The 13518-nt window shown below is 34.1% G+C and overlaps 1 protein-coding gene across 4 annotated transcripts in view; it reads right to left on the bottom strand.

The window, feature by feature from the left end:
• The window catches only part of CDH12 (cadherin 12), a 1104089-nt gene that overhangs the window by 742471 nt on the left and 348100 nt on the right, over positions 1-13518 (bottom strand). For all 4 annotated transcript variants that reach the window (XM_055367890.2, XM_055367891.2, XM_055367892.2 and 1 more), the window contains exon 2: positions 10663-10757. The gene's annotated coding sequence lies outside the window, so the exon portion shown is untranslated. The remainder of the gene's footprint in view (positions 1-10662; positions 10758-13518) is intronic.

Raw genomic sequence — 13518 nt, 5'->3', positions numbered from 1 at the left:
TAAAACTGGTTTCATTAGATGGCATTTTGAATAAAGTTGCAGTTTCCAAGAACCTACTGATGATGTTAAGTTAGGACTTACTCTACCAGGTGGGGCAGTGGCTCTAATAAAAGCTGGAAAAACAAAGACCATCCCATGAAGAGCCTGTGAGACACAAGGTTAGTGCAAGTTTATAACTAGAATTACCTTATGCTGCTCAGCAAACACAAGGAGCACTCTGTGATGAGGCTGGAGAATTCGATTTAAGGTGTAGTGACACCCCGGATACATTCATGCCTACCTTTAATATTCCCTATCGTTAAGAAGACTCATATAATTTTGAAAGAAAATGAGACGATAATTAAACTATCAAAAGGCTACAACACAGCATCTTGCACTTCTGAAGAAATACCATTTGCAAAACAACAACAACAAAAACTCCTTTTTGCACAATTGAAGAAGCAGTTATCCTATATTTCACCCCTTCTGTCAGACCCCACGGGTATACAGGACATATGCTTTCTATCTGGTTTCAAACATGTGCTTAGATGGCAGGCATCCCTTGGGGCAAGACGAAAAATGAATTTCAAACAACATGAAAAAATGGAATAAATATCATGCTTAAAAACTGAATTTCTCCATCTGCTTCATCATATGCAGCAAAAAACTAAAGGATCCTACCACTCTTCACAGAAACATTCCTTAAAGATGTTCATTGAGAATTTTTGAACATTGATTATGTTATTTGGCTATTTATGACTGGGAAAAATATTATTAAAAGTGAGAAAATGGGAATGTTTTTAGTTATAAATTCAATTAACAAGGTGATGGGGCTAAATGTGTTCTTTACACATGATTTATTGTATCCAAGGACCTTATGTCTGTCGAGAGTTTCAGTAGCAGCTTCCATATGAAAGGGATGTCTTGCTATGGTGTATGAAACATGAAAAGAGTCTGACAAGTTGGAAGATATATATACACACACACACATAAATATATATATGAATGCATATACATATATGCCAGAAATAGATATTCATTTAAGAGATTTCATTAAATCAATGTGAAGTAATTCACAGCGCAAAAAACAAATTTAGAAATATAACAAAAAATAAACTTTAGAACATACAACCACTAAGAATGCAGTGAAATCTATGAGAAGAAATATTAACTGAGTATGACGCCCTTAATAATTGCAATGCGAGTTAGCTTTCCTGAAGTGGAAGGGGATCCATGAATTTTGACATCAGGGAAACACAGAAGAGGGGGAGCATTCTATTCCTTGAAAATTCTAGAGGAAAACAGAAATATGGAACTTAGTTTTTTACAAACCACTTAAACTGGTTTCTTATAGACCAGGCACTGTTCTAACTTTCAGAAATAGTGTATGCAAATATGAACTACATAATCCTTATAAACAACCCTATTAGATGCACACGACTCTTGGACCAATATTATTTCATGTTGTAGGTGAAAGAAATGGGAAATGGAGAGGTTAAGTAACTTGTCACTACTGATAAATGGCTAAGCTGAATTGGAAACTAGGCCATTCAACATGAATCCTGTGCTTGGGACTTCTACAGTTTGGTGACATATCCAACACAGCTAAGCACTGCAACCTAAACTGTCCAGGCAACCCTAAAAGGCCCAAAGGAGTCAATGCTACTTTGTTAGTAACATGGTGAATTACCCATTTAATCCTAATTTTGATGACATAAAAATTAAGAATTTTGTTGGAGGGGGTCTAAGTTTACATGTTCTAGGGAAAATGTTGCACCATAATGTAGATGGATTTTGATCTATGTCACTTTGTTATAATCTCTCCTAGGTCATTTGAAATGTGTGTGACAAATTGTTTTTGTGAATTTGGAACTAGGAACCATAAGTATGTCTTTGCTTTAAAATAGCACAAAAATTCCAAATAAATCTTTCTCAGGAATTCCTTTCAAGCTTCTGCCTTGATCTTGAAAATTAATTCTGTCTTTATTTTGTTTTCGTAGCTCTCATCAAAATTTTTGCTCAGCAATCCATCAACACTGCTGTTGTCAACATAAACAATGGAATCCACATTGTGATTCCAATCATCTGTGCTCAGTCTTGATCTTTTAAGATTCATCAGCAGCAACTGACCCAGTTGAAAGGCTTCCTTCATTTAATTTCAGAACACCACACTTCTTGTGTTCCCCCTACACTGACCACTTCTTTTGCTCTTTTTATTTTTCTTCATTCCTCTGATGTTTTTCACTCCCATGCCCCCGAGCCTAGTTCTTGGATATCTATTCTCATCTGAACTTGTTGCATTAGTAATCAAATCCTGGGTCAAGTTGGGTAAAATCATTCTATTGTGCCTGGGTCTGACTCCCAATTCTGCCACTTATCAGCTGTGTGATCTTGGAAAATATTACCTTAGACTTTTAGCGTCATTTTCTCATCTGCTAAATGAACATAATGTTAATAGTGCCTGTCTCACACAATTCTTATGAGGATTAATTAAACAACATAACACATACTAAAATCATAGAATAACGCCTGACACAGAAAGTGTGATGTGTTTGTTTAAATAAACAAATCTTAGTCAATATCATATAACATATCTACTAGGATGAACTCACCCCTGAATTTTGTATGAATATATCAAATTTCCTAGTCAACATTTCTCCTTTGTTGGCTAAAGGCAGCTCAGACTTCATTTGTTCAGTTACTGGCAAAGCTATATTCCCATTGCTCAGGCCAGATACCATGAATTCACCTTGGATCTTTCTCATTTCCTCACACTGCATGTATAATACATCACCAATCATCTTGTCTCAACCTTCCTTCCTTTGCTCACCCGTTGTTCTGCTGTATCTCTGTTCCCACCTAGTATCATTGCTCATCAGGCTGTTGTACTTGCCTAAAAAGGAGCTTCCTAATTCCACCCCTGGGCCTCTATAGTGCACTATCAACACATCAGCCAGAGAAGTCCTCTGAAAAGATAAAACCATCAAGGTCCTTCCACTGCCCTCAAGGCCCCGCTGCCTGTCGAATCTCTTTTTTTTTTTAAGATGTAATCTGGCTCTGTCACCTAGGCTGGAATGCAGTGGTGTGATCTCGGCTCACTGCAACCTCAGCCTCCGAGGTTCAAGCAATTCTCCTGCCTCAGCCTCCTAAGTGGCTGGAATTGCAGACATGTGCCTCCACACCGGGATAATTTTTGTATTTTTAGTAGAGATGGGGTTTCACCATGTTGGCTGGGCTGGTCTCAAACTCCTGACCTCAAGTGATCCGCCCAACTCGGTCTCCCAAAGTGCTGGGATTACAGGCATGAGCCAGCGTGAGCCACCGTGCCCAGCTGAACCTCTTCTATAATCTTTCTCCACTCTCTCCAAGTTTCCATCACACTGGCCTTCTTGTTGGTTTTTGAATAGCTCTTACCTTAGCGACTTGAAATTTGTGATTTAATTTGGAAAGCTCTTCTTCAGACACTTTCAAGCTTTGCTCCCATATCTATTTCAAGTCATTTCAAATGTTATTTTATCAGGAAGATATTCTTGAAACATATTTTCGGAATTTGCAAACTACCATTTCCCCTTCTCTGTACAACACAGAAACTTCCTGGCACTCTTCCCAGCTAATTTTCTGCATAGCATTTATCATTTTCTATAAACTTATTTATACATAATATAAATATTATATAATTTAATAACTTGTTTGTATTCTCCTCACTAGAATGTAAACACCAACATGGTTAATAACATTTAATGATTTTTTAATAAATTTATCCACAACCCAGAGAAGAATCCTTGATACAAAATAATATAGAGACAGTTTTCAACACTATATTTGAGTAAATTAATCCACGAGTCTATAATCCATCCCCCTATTGATATTTTATATAAACTAGGGATAAAATTATTAAGGAGAAAAAATGAAAGAGGCAAAGTGAATTCTTATTTTTCTCTCTGTCACTCAGAATATGTCACCAAAATACGTCTGTTTACAAACATATTTGAAATACAAAAGCATTTAAGAATGCCAAAAATATACATATGACATATAATATTATTTCTCAAATCTAGTCTGCCAATGTTTAAGTCTTTCTTAGTTGTAGTTTTAATTGACACGTAATAATTGTATAAGTTTACAGGGTATAATATGATGGTGAGACACATGCATGCATTATATAATGATTAAATCAAACTAATTATTTTCATTTAATAATTATTACTAAAAATAATTTATATAATTTATATAAGTAGACATAGATACAAATAGTGTGCTCTTCTTTTTCTTTTTCTGTTTCTTTTTTTTTTTTTTTTGTGACGTAGTCTTGCCCTGTCACCCAGACTGGAGTGCAGTGGCATGATCTTGGCTCACTGCAACCTCTGTCTCCCCGGTTCAAGTGATTCTCCTGCCTCAGCCTCTCAAGTACCGGGGATTACAGGCACCTGCTACCATACCCGGCTAATTTTTTTTTTTTTTTTTTTTTTGGATTTTTAGTAGGGACAGGGTTTCACCATTTTGGCCAGTGCTGGTTTTGAACTCCTGACCTCAAGTGATCCGCCTGCCTTGGCCTCCCAAAGTGCTAGGATTATAGGCATGACCCACCATGCTCGGCCCAGTGTGATCTTCTTAAAAGGTCGTTTTACTATTTTTAGCAGATTCTGAAATATCCACGAATGTGTGGTTAAATGACAAAGGTTATTATGCAGTCAAGAAAAGTGATTTATTCTACTTTTAGTTCAAAGATAAAATGTACATTTCCCCATATATTTATCTTAGTAATCAGTCTTAGTTTATATGGCAGAAAAGTCTAGCTGGGTTCCTAAGTTCTGTATCTCCCTTCTCTAGAATGGTTCCTGGGGAATGCAGCACAGTCTTGTTAGAAAACAGGTCAAGAAAAATGAAGTGCAATGCTATACAATATAACAAAGTTGATATACTTTGAAATCATTATATGAGCTTGTGTCAAAGAATACATACTTAATCCCCACTCCGGAGGAAGAAAAAGTGGTAGCAGAAAAAGATATTTGAACTAGAGGAGCATATTATTGCCTGCTAAATGGAAAAGATGGTTATTCGTCCCTAGTATGGGGTGTAGAATAGGGTATACCCAGTGTAGAAGTAGCCCAAATTACAGTATCTGGCATGTTATTCTGGCTGTTTTCAAAGATAGGGCAGTGTGACTTTCTCAAAAGTCAGATGAAATCATTTAAAAATATGAACAAAAATAGATTCCAATACCAAATATATATAAAAAATTATCTGCCACACTGGATTAGCCACACTACAGTTCTCCTTAACTAAAATAGATAATTATGTACTGACTACATAAAAATAATCATTGCCAGGGGATATTTATATTAAACTGCAGAATCAGAAACTGAATCTGTCTATATCTCCTTAACAGGCTCATGATCGTCCTTGAATAACTGATTTTTTTATTTCCTGCACTGTCTTGGCATTCTTATAAAATTGGCAAATTTAGTTGTATCATGAACCTGATTTAAAAGAATGCTGGGGAAATTAACAGATTAGCCTTTTTCAAAAGCTTTAAAATTTGATTAAAGTTTCTATCTTCAACACAAAATGAAACTTGCCTCACTGTGTATGAATTACTCATTTGAATCCAAAGACCTTTGATTAGGATAATTTTTCAAATATAAACAATTAGTAATGGACCATTTATTTACTAAATGTTATAGGAGAGAGCCAGCTGTCTCTATTTCCCTTCCTTGACTATTTGAAGTTAGAATTTTCTCATGACATTTAGCCATTTATAAATGTTCAGTTAAACATGACAGTTGTTATGGATTGGATATTTGTAAGGTCATTTTTCATAGGCTGCCCCAGAAGAAACATATTTCAATCAAAGCAAATAATTAGCATTTCCATATAATTTGACTCCACTTTTACTATGGCCCAGAAACATATCTTATCACTTCCTCAATTTAATTTGATATGGAAAGGGCCTCTTTTTAATCAACTTTAAAATTATGTTCTGTTGACTTGCAAATGAGAGGTCAATGCTAATTGAGAGAGGCGTTAAAAACTCTGACATCTTGATTGCTGCACAAAGATTCCATGCTCAGTATGTTCTGATACTTGGCTTTTCCATATTCCCTTACGAGGTTAAGAAGACGAATGCTCATTGGTTTTAATCCTTACCATGATTTATGAGCCTCTTGGTATCCTTTCCCCAGAGCATCTACAACTGTGTGGTTGTTCTGCCTGCTGCTTAAATTACACAGACATCTGCAAACTAAATTATGGATTGTTGTCCCGTAGACCATAACCAAGAATTCTCTTCATCACTCCTGCAGTATAATTTTCTTTTTCTGATTAGGACAAAGAACATGTATGTATTTCCTTGCTTCTGTACTAAGGGCATTTTAAGCTAATTTGAATGACAGCACAATAACCTGGATTGTGACCTATCACAAAAAATCAAAGCAGCATGAAATATAACAAGGTAGCTTTAAAGGCAGAAAGAAAAAAAAAGATCCCCTATTTATTTATATATTTCATCTTTATTTAAGGCATTGAATATTTAGACTCACAGAAAGAAAGTGACCTTTAAGATTAACTGAAAATATGCACCATGGAATAAAATGCATGTAAATGACCTTTGTGTCTCTTGAGTGTGAATGATTTTAAGAGCATCGTGTGATCTGATCTATGACTATTTAAATTAAACACAAAGCAAAGAAATAGAAAATTACATAAAGGATAATTCATGGAAGACTGGGATACCTTTTTTAATGTACTCTCTTCTGCTGGTCTCACTTGTAGTAAACCTGTTTTAATAATCTGAAGGCTTCAAGCAATCTCGAGTAATTGGAATAACTCTTTCGTCTGAATTAAAAGTCTGGTAGAGTCTACTTTGGAATAATCAACTGCTTCTGTATTTTTCCTTTCTTTTCTCTCCTTGTTATTCTGTGTAGATGATGAATCATAATTCCCAATGACAAATCCATTGTGAAATCCTAACAGGCATGTCTCAAATTATTAACCTTTGGCAATTACCAAAAATTGAAATATCCCTGCATTTATCTTCTTCAGATGTGCTAATTGCAACTCTAACAATAACCTGTCAGGGAATATCACATGAACAAAATTTACCAAATGATTTTTAGTTATGCCTTACAAAGTATATTTAAAAAAAAAAAACAGATGGCTCTGCAATTCATTTTTTGAACCCTATTGTCAACTCAGCAGGACACAGTGAACACTAAAGAAAAACTCAAATCCACTCCTGGCTGAGCAGATCTGCTGTTCCCTCCGTGTTTCCATCAGTTTCTGTTTCACCTCATCACTGCTGAAAGGCAATGTTTTCTGAGTGTCAGGACCTGATATTCATACCAATGCCCTAAAGACTTGCTTTTTTAAAGATATATCCTAGATTTGTTTGCCTCTGTGTCAGTGAAAAGCTCACTTCCAAAACTTTCCATTTGTCGACACTCTTTGCATCCTCATCTTCATAAAATAAAGGATTAGTGGAATCTTGAAGTATTCTACTTAGTTGATATGGTTTGGCTTGTGTCCCCATCCAAATTTCATCTTGAGTTGTAGTTCCTATAACTCCCACATGTTGTAGGAGGCACCCAGTGGGAGGTAATTGAATCATGGGGTGGGTCTTTCCCATGCTGTTCTTATGATAATGAATAAGTCTCATGAGATCTGGTGGTTTTATAAAGGGACATTCCCCTGAATATACTCTCTTGCCTGCTGCCATGTAAGATGTGCCTTTGCTCCTCCTTTGCCTTCCGCCATGATGGTGCAGCCTCCCCAGCCATGTGGAACTGTGAGTCCATTAAACCTCTTTTTCTTTATAAACTACCCAGTCTCAACGTCTTTTTTAGCAGAGCGAGAACACACTAATACATTAGTTAAAACCCTAAACTATTTAAACGTATCTTCAAATAAATTATTTTTGAATAATTATTTAATTTCCTAAGAAATTATACAGGATAGATGGAAATAGAATTAAATTGGTGCTCCCAAAAGATCTGATATATATAATCTCCCAGTCTATTGCCAGCAGTCCTCTTATTTACATACACACACACACACACACACACACACAGACACACACACACAAAACCTCCACATCAGGTTATTCTTCTACATTCAAAAGCAAACCAACTAAAACAACAAAACACAGCTCCACATCCTATAAAAGATAAAGTCCCAATCCCAGACATATTTTTCATTTGATTAAAGTTTCTTCATCATCTAAGCCTATTCTTCTGGATTTATCTGCCAGCTATTCCCATATTTGACACACATTTCATTCTCTAACTCCTCAAATGGTTTTAAATTCACCACATATGAAATGATATCATATATCTTTGTGCCTTTTATACATCTATATCCTCTTCTTTACATATTTTTATCTATTTCTCTTTATAGTCTAGTTCAAATGTCCTTTGGCTGCATTTTCCCTACTCTTTCCAACTACTACAGGAAGAAAAAAAATGCCAACTTCAACCATATTTTTCATATTGGAACAAGAAAGTATTCTATAAATGATCAAAGAATGCTCATCTAACCATATGAAAGAAGATTTATTTCCTTTCTCTTTCCCTTTACTTTTTTGCATGATTTATAATAAATTCATACAATTACTTAAGTAAACATGAATATAAGTGAGAAATGAATAGAATGAGAGTAAGTTTTGCAAAATGTTAAAGAAATAATACACTGCCCTATGTGATTGTTGAAAAAGAAAATTATAAAAGGGGGTGGTAACATCATAAACAGGCTCCACAGCATTACTCTATTCAAAGTTAAATTGACAAAAGAAAAATGTCTTTCCTAATAAAGAAATGTTAATAATCAGTTAGTATGACTTGAAATCTATATATTCATTGTTCTTGATTATCACTCTCTATTTTGTTATAGCATTCCACTGAGATTATTCTCAGCTCTATTTGCTTATGTGGCATTTATGAAAATCCTCATATTAAAAAGAAAATAATTTCAAGCCATTCTCCTCAAATGTGTTCTGCATCAATATGAATTCCACTCTAATTAAAAACAAATGAACATGCCAATTTCTTTAAATTAATCCTTTCTCAAATTATTATCTTTAAAGTAGTTGTATGTTAAACAAATATCAAACTATTTTTATTTCTTCTTATCGTTGTACATAGCACAGAGTGAACCAAAGGACATTTGGGAAGAGTATGAGTCTCTTCTCATTTATCTGGGCCTTTGGATGTTTTAATGCTCTGTTATGCTTTAAAGAAAAGGAGAGAAAGTGCTGCATTTATCATTGGAATGGCTTAGTATTAATTATTAATTATTCATATTTGCATCACAGATAATACTGAGGTTGATATAATCATGGATATTTAAGAATATGGAGTTGCCTTTTATAGGAATTAAATTCAAAGTGTTCACTTCTCTTATTCTATAAACAAAAGATCTGGACTGAAACCCCAAACCAAAATTATCCAAGATCAGAGATTTAGAAATTAATTAAAATTTTCTACAAAAAATGCAAAAATTTCACAAAGAAAAGGTAAGCAATTTTCTACATAGAAATTTTGAATATTGATGACAACAAATTGCTAGATAAAAGAGATGACCATGGGGGGAGAGGAATTATTAATAGCTGAGATATTAAATGGTTCATTCCATTTCAATCTTACCATCTTACATTGTTAATCTAAAATTTGTATTTTTTTCCTCAAATCTGATAGTTAAAATTAATTGATAATGTTTTAAAACTACACTAAAGCCTAACCTTTACTGAATAAGTTAATCTCATAAAAGGATAATGAGAAAGAAAAAGAAAAGGCTTCATCTTTCTACTTCAGAAATATGGGCATGCACAGAGAGTTTGAAAACCATCACAGGAAGATTCATAAAGCCACATTAGTTTAATTACACATCTGCCTTATCTCTTCAACCTTGTCTTTCTGAGTTGTTATATCAATGGTTAATCTTAACTGATCACTGATTAGAACTGAGAATATAAAGCTTGTTTTGACTACAGCCTAAGTAAGGGTAGATTCTCCCATTACCAAGAGGGGAGTGTCAAAGCAGCACTTTAATTACTATGTCTGTGAAGGTTAACTGTAACTGTCTAAATCTCAGTGTTTAGATTCCTACCATCAGCAAAGGAAAAGCAGATTACAATTGCCAGCGCAAGAAACAATTGAACCAGTCTGTGCCATATCAGTATTCGTAAAGTGAAAATTTATGACTATCTCTGTTTCCTATGTGAGAGTTTCAACAGAGGTTTGCCTTTGAAATGAGACGTATCCAATTTAACAAACATAATACCGCTAATTATGAGGGACTAGGCAAAGCATCACAAAAAAACAGAATAAAAAAGGCAGAAATCACTTTCTGTTTTTAGGAGGAACATAGTCATTAGATCCTCTCAAATCGGCATGTAAAATGAAACTGTGAGGAAAAATAAAACAAAGAAGCTAAAAAATAAATAATTATAAAAATAAAGAATCCTATATTCTAAAAAATGTAGAAATAACTGGTTACTTCAAGTTTCATGATTTTGTTGTGTTTATGTCAACATACAAATAAATATACAAATATTTGTAAATATACAAATATTTGAATATTTTGATTTCTAATAAATTTTTTTAAGTAAAGAAGTTTTAAATAGGATTTGCATTTTCAGGTATTAATTAAGAAGGTAAAAGCATATATCTTGATAAGATTTTTTTTACCTACCTTTAAAAAGGCTGGCATTCTTTAAAACTCCCAACTGCTCCTGGGTTCCAGCTTGTCTATATTTCCCAAAAGAGCCAAGCTGTTAGGCAACAAAGCTGGAAAGACAAACATATACAGTCAGAATGTTAACTATCTTTTCTAATAAACATTTATTTTAGAATATTTTTACATTTTCTTAAAAGTTGCAAAGATGGTATAGAGAGTTCCTGTATAACTCACACCTGATTATCACTATTGCTAATATCTTACATTATAAGTGCATTTCTCAATGTACTTTTGATGTATGTACAATGTACTTACAATGCTGCTTTTGATACATTGTGATACATAGTGATACATTGTGATAGATGGATCCAAATGAACCAATATTGATACATTATTCTGAGTTCACTAGTTTTTCTCCTAATGTCATTTTCTATTCCAGGATATCACATGGCCTTGTCATTATGTCCCCTTGGCCTCCTCATGGCAGTGATAGTTTCTTAGACTTTCCTTGTTTTTGATGACCTTGAACGTTTTGAAAAGCAATGGTCAGACATTTATAAAATGTCCTTCAGTTGCAATTTGGCTGATGTATTTCTCATGATTAGACTGGGGTTATGGGTTTTTGGGAGGAAGACCATAAAGTATCATTTTTGTCACTTCATATCAAGGGTATGTGTGTCATCAGTATGACTTATTACTGTTGAGATAGATCTTGATCAGCTGACTGGAGTACTTATTACTGTTGAGACAGATCTTGGTCAGCTGACTGGAGTCCTTATTGCTGTTGATGCAGATCTTGATCAGCTGACTGGGGTACTTATTTCTGTTTACACAGATTTTGATCAGCTGACTGGGGTACTGTTTGCCACCATTTCATACTATAAAGTTCCTTTTGTTCCTCCTTTCCATACTGTACTGTTTGAAAGCAAGTCAATAAAAGCAGCCCACAGTCAAGGGATAGAGAGTTAAGCTCCATTTGCTGGAGGGGAAAATGACACAAATTATTTGAAATTTTATGAGAGAAATTTACCTATTCTCCCCATTTGTTTGTTTCCTTGTTTGTGTATTCATTCATTCATTCAGTAATTTATATGTATCAGTGTAATCTCATGGATATTTACTTTGTATTTCATGTTATAATACAATACTACACTGTTTATTTTGTTGGTCTAATTGTTTTAGCTTTGGCCTTCATGAGCTCTTTCAATTAGCCTCTATGTCTTTTTTGACATACCATATTGGTTGGTTTAGTGAGTACTTCCTTAAGTCCTGGCATGATAAGATAGTCCATGTTAATTTCAAAATGCATACTATAAATGTTATAATCTTCTTGCCTCAGACCGAGACTCAGCCTTTTTTTTTCAAGGATCTCTGGTTCTTTTTATCAGAGAATGGTGAGAAACCAAGATCTGACCACTAGTTATGGTTCCTTGCCACTGGGGTGCCATTACTTCTAAGTCCTCTCAGTGAAGTGAGCTGGGAAATTTATATATTTATATTAACGTGTATATGCAGACATCCATAATTGTCTCTATATCTATCAATCTGTACCTATAATTAGATACCATTATTTCATACTGACAACTTCAATCTGTATCTATAATTAGATAACATTATTTCATACTGACTTACAGTGGTGTATACTTACAGTATACAGTCAACTGTTCACTTACAGTATTTCATACTGATAACTTAACTCCAGCTTCATATTGTTAACTTCAGGCTGATACCTTCAACTTCCTTAATCTATATTAAATAAACAGCATTTGGGGTGTAATAGAGTATATATTAAAACCACATTTTTCATTTCTTTATGAAATGCTCCTCTCTGAGTAATATATCAAGAGTGATTCTTATAAAGATGTCCACACAAGTGGACATGTTTATGATGCCTGATTCTGAAGAATCATTAAGAAAGTCCATGGACATTTATTTTCATTCGTTTCTACTAAAGTTCATTATGCCTGAAAAAGAAAAGTAGCTTTTAATACCGTGTGCATACAACCACAGCTACCTGATGGTTTTTTCACCAAATGCCATAGACTGCAACAATAAAAAGGACTTGAGGAGATATATACTGCTTTATAAGATCTAATATATTTTCTTCTATTGAGGCATCCTATTATTATGACCATGTTTTCATATAATTCATTTTTAAGACAAAAAGTCTGAGTTAGCTCAATTATACCTATGCAAGAAATGTAATTTTTAATGAAATTATAAAATAATTATAATTAATGTACATGTTAATCATTACAGCTAAATGGTAGTCAGAATATATAAATGTTTATCATTTTTATTATAAAAGTTTAGTAGAAAATACAGATAGTAACAAGGTAGACTAATAAATCCATATGGGATAAATTATTTTCTGAAAGTAAAAACACCAACTCATTTTATCATTCTGTTATTCTGATAACTAATAAAGGTTTCCCTGTCAAACAAAATCTTTAGGTTTAAAAAACATTAAAGTGAGACATAAACTTCCAAGAAATTCTAAGCCATTTCATTCCCTTCATCTATATTAGATATTTTGGTTAGAATGTAATAACATCTGTATCAGTTTCCTGTGGCTGTGACAAGTAATTACCATAAATGTAGTAGCTTAAAGCAACAGAAACTTATCCTCTCACAGTTTTGGAGGTCAGAATTCTGAAATCAATAAAAGATTGAGATGAAATCAAGGTGTCACGGTGCTGCCATCCCTTCAGAAGGTCTAGGGGAAAATCCATTTCTCGCCTCTTCCAGCTTCTGGTGACTGCCATCATGCCTTGCCTTGTGGCCACTTTCAGTATTCAAGGCTAACATCCTCAAATTTCTTCCTCCTCCTTTACATTGCCTTTTCCTCTGTGTATTCAAATCTTCTGCCTC

This window comes from Gorilla gorilla, chromosome 19 (genome assembly GCF_029281585.2).
Source record: "Gorilla gorilla gorilla isolate KB3781 chromosome 19, NHGRI_mGorGor1-v2.1_pri, whole genome shotgun sequence".
In the NCBI taxonomy this organism is placed as follows: domain Eukaryota; kingdom Metazoa; phylum Chordata; class Mammalia; order Primates; family Hominidae; genus Gorilla; species Gorilla gorilla.
The sequence above is the reverse complement of the archived record's forward strand: the minus strand, read 5'-3'. Positions and strand labels throughout refer to the sequence as shown.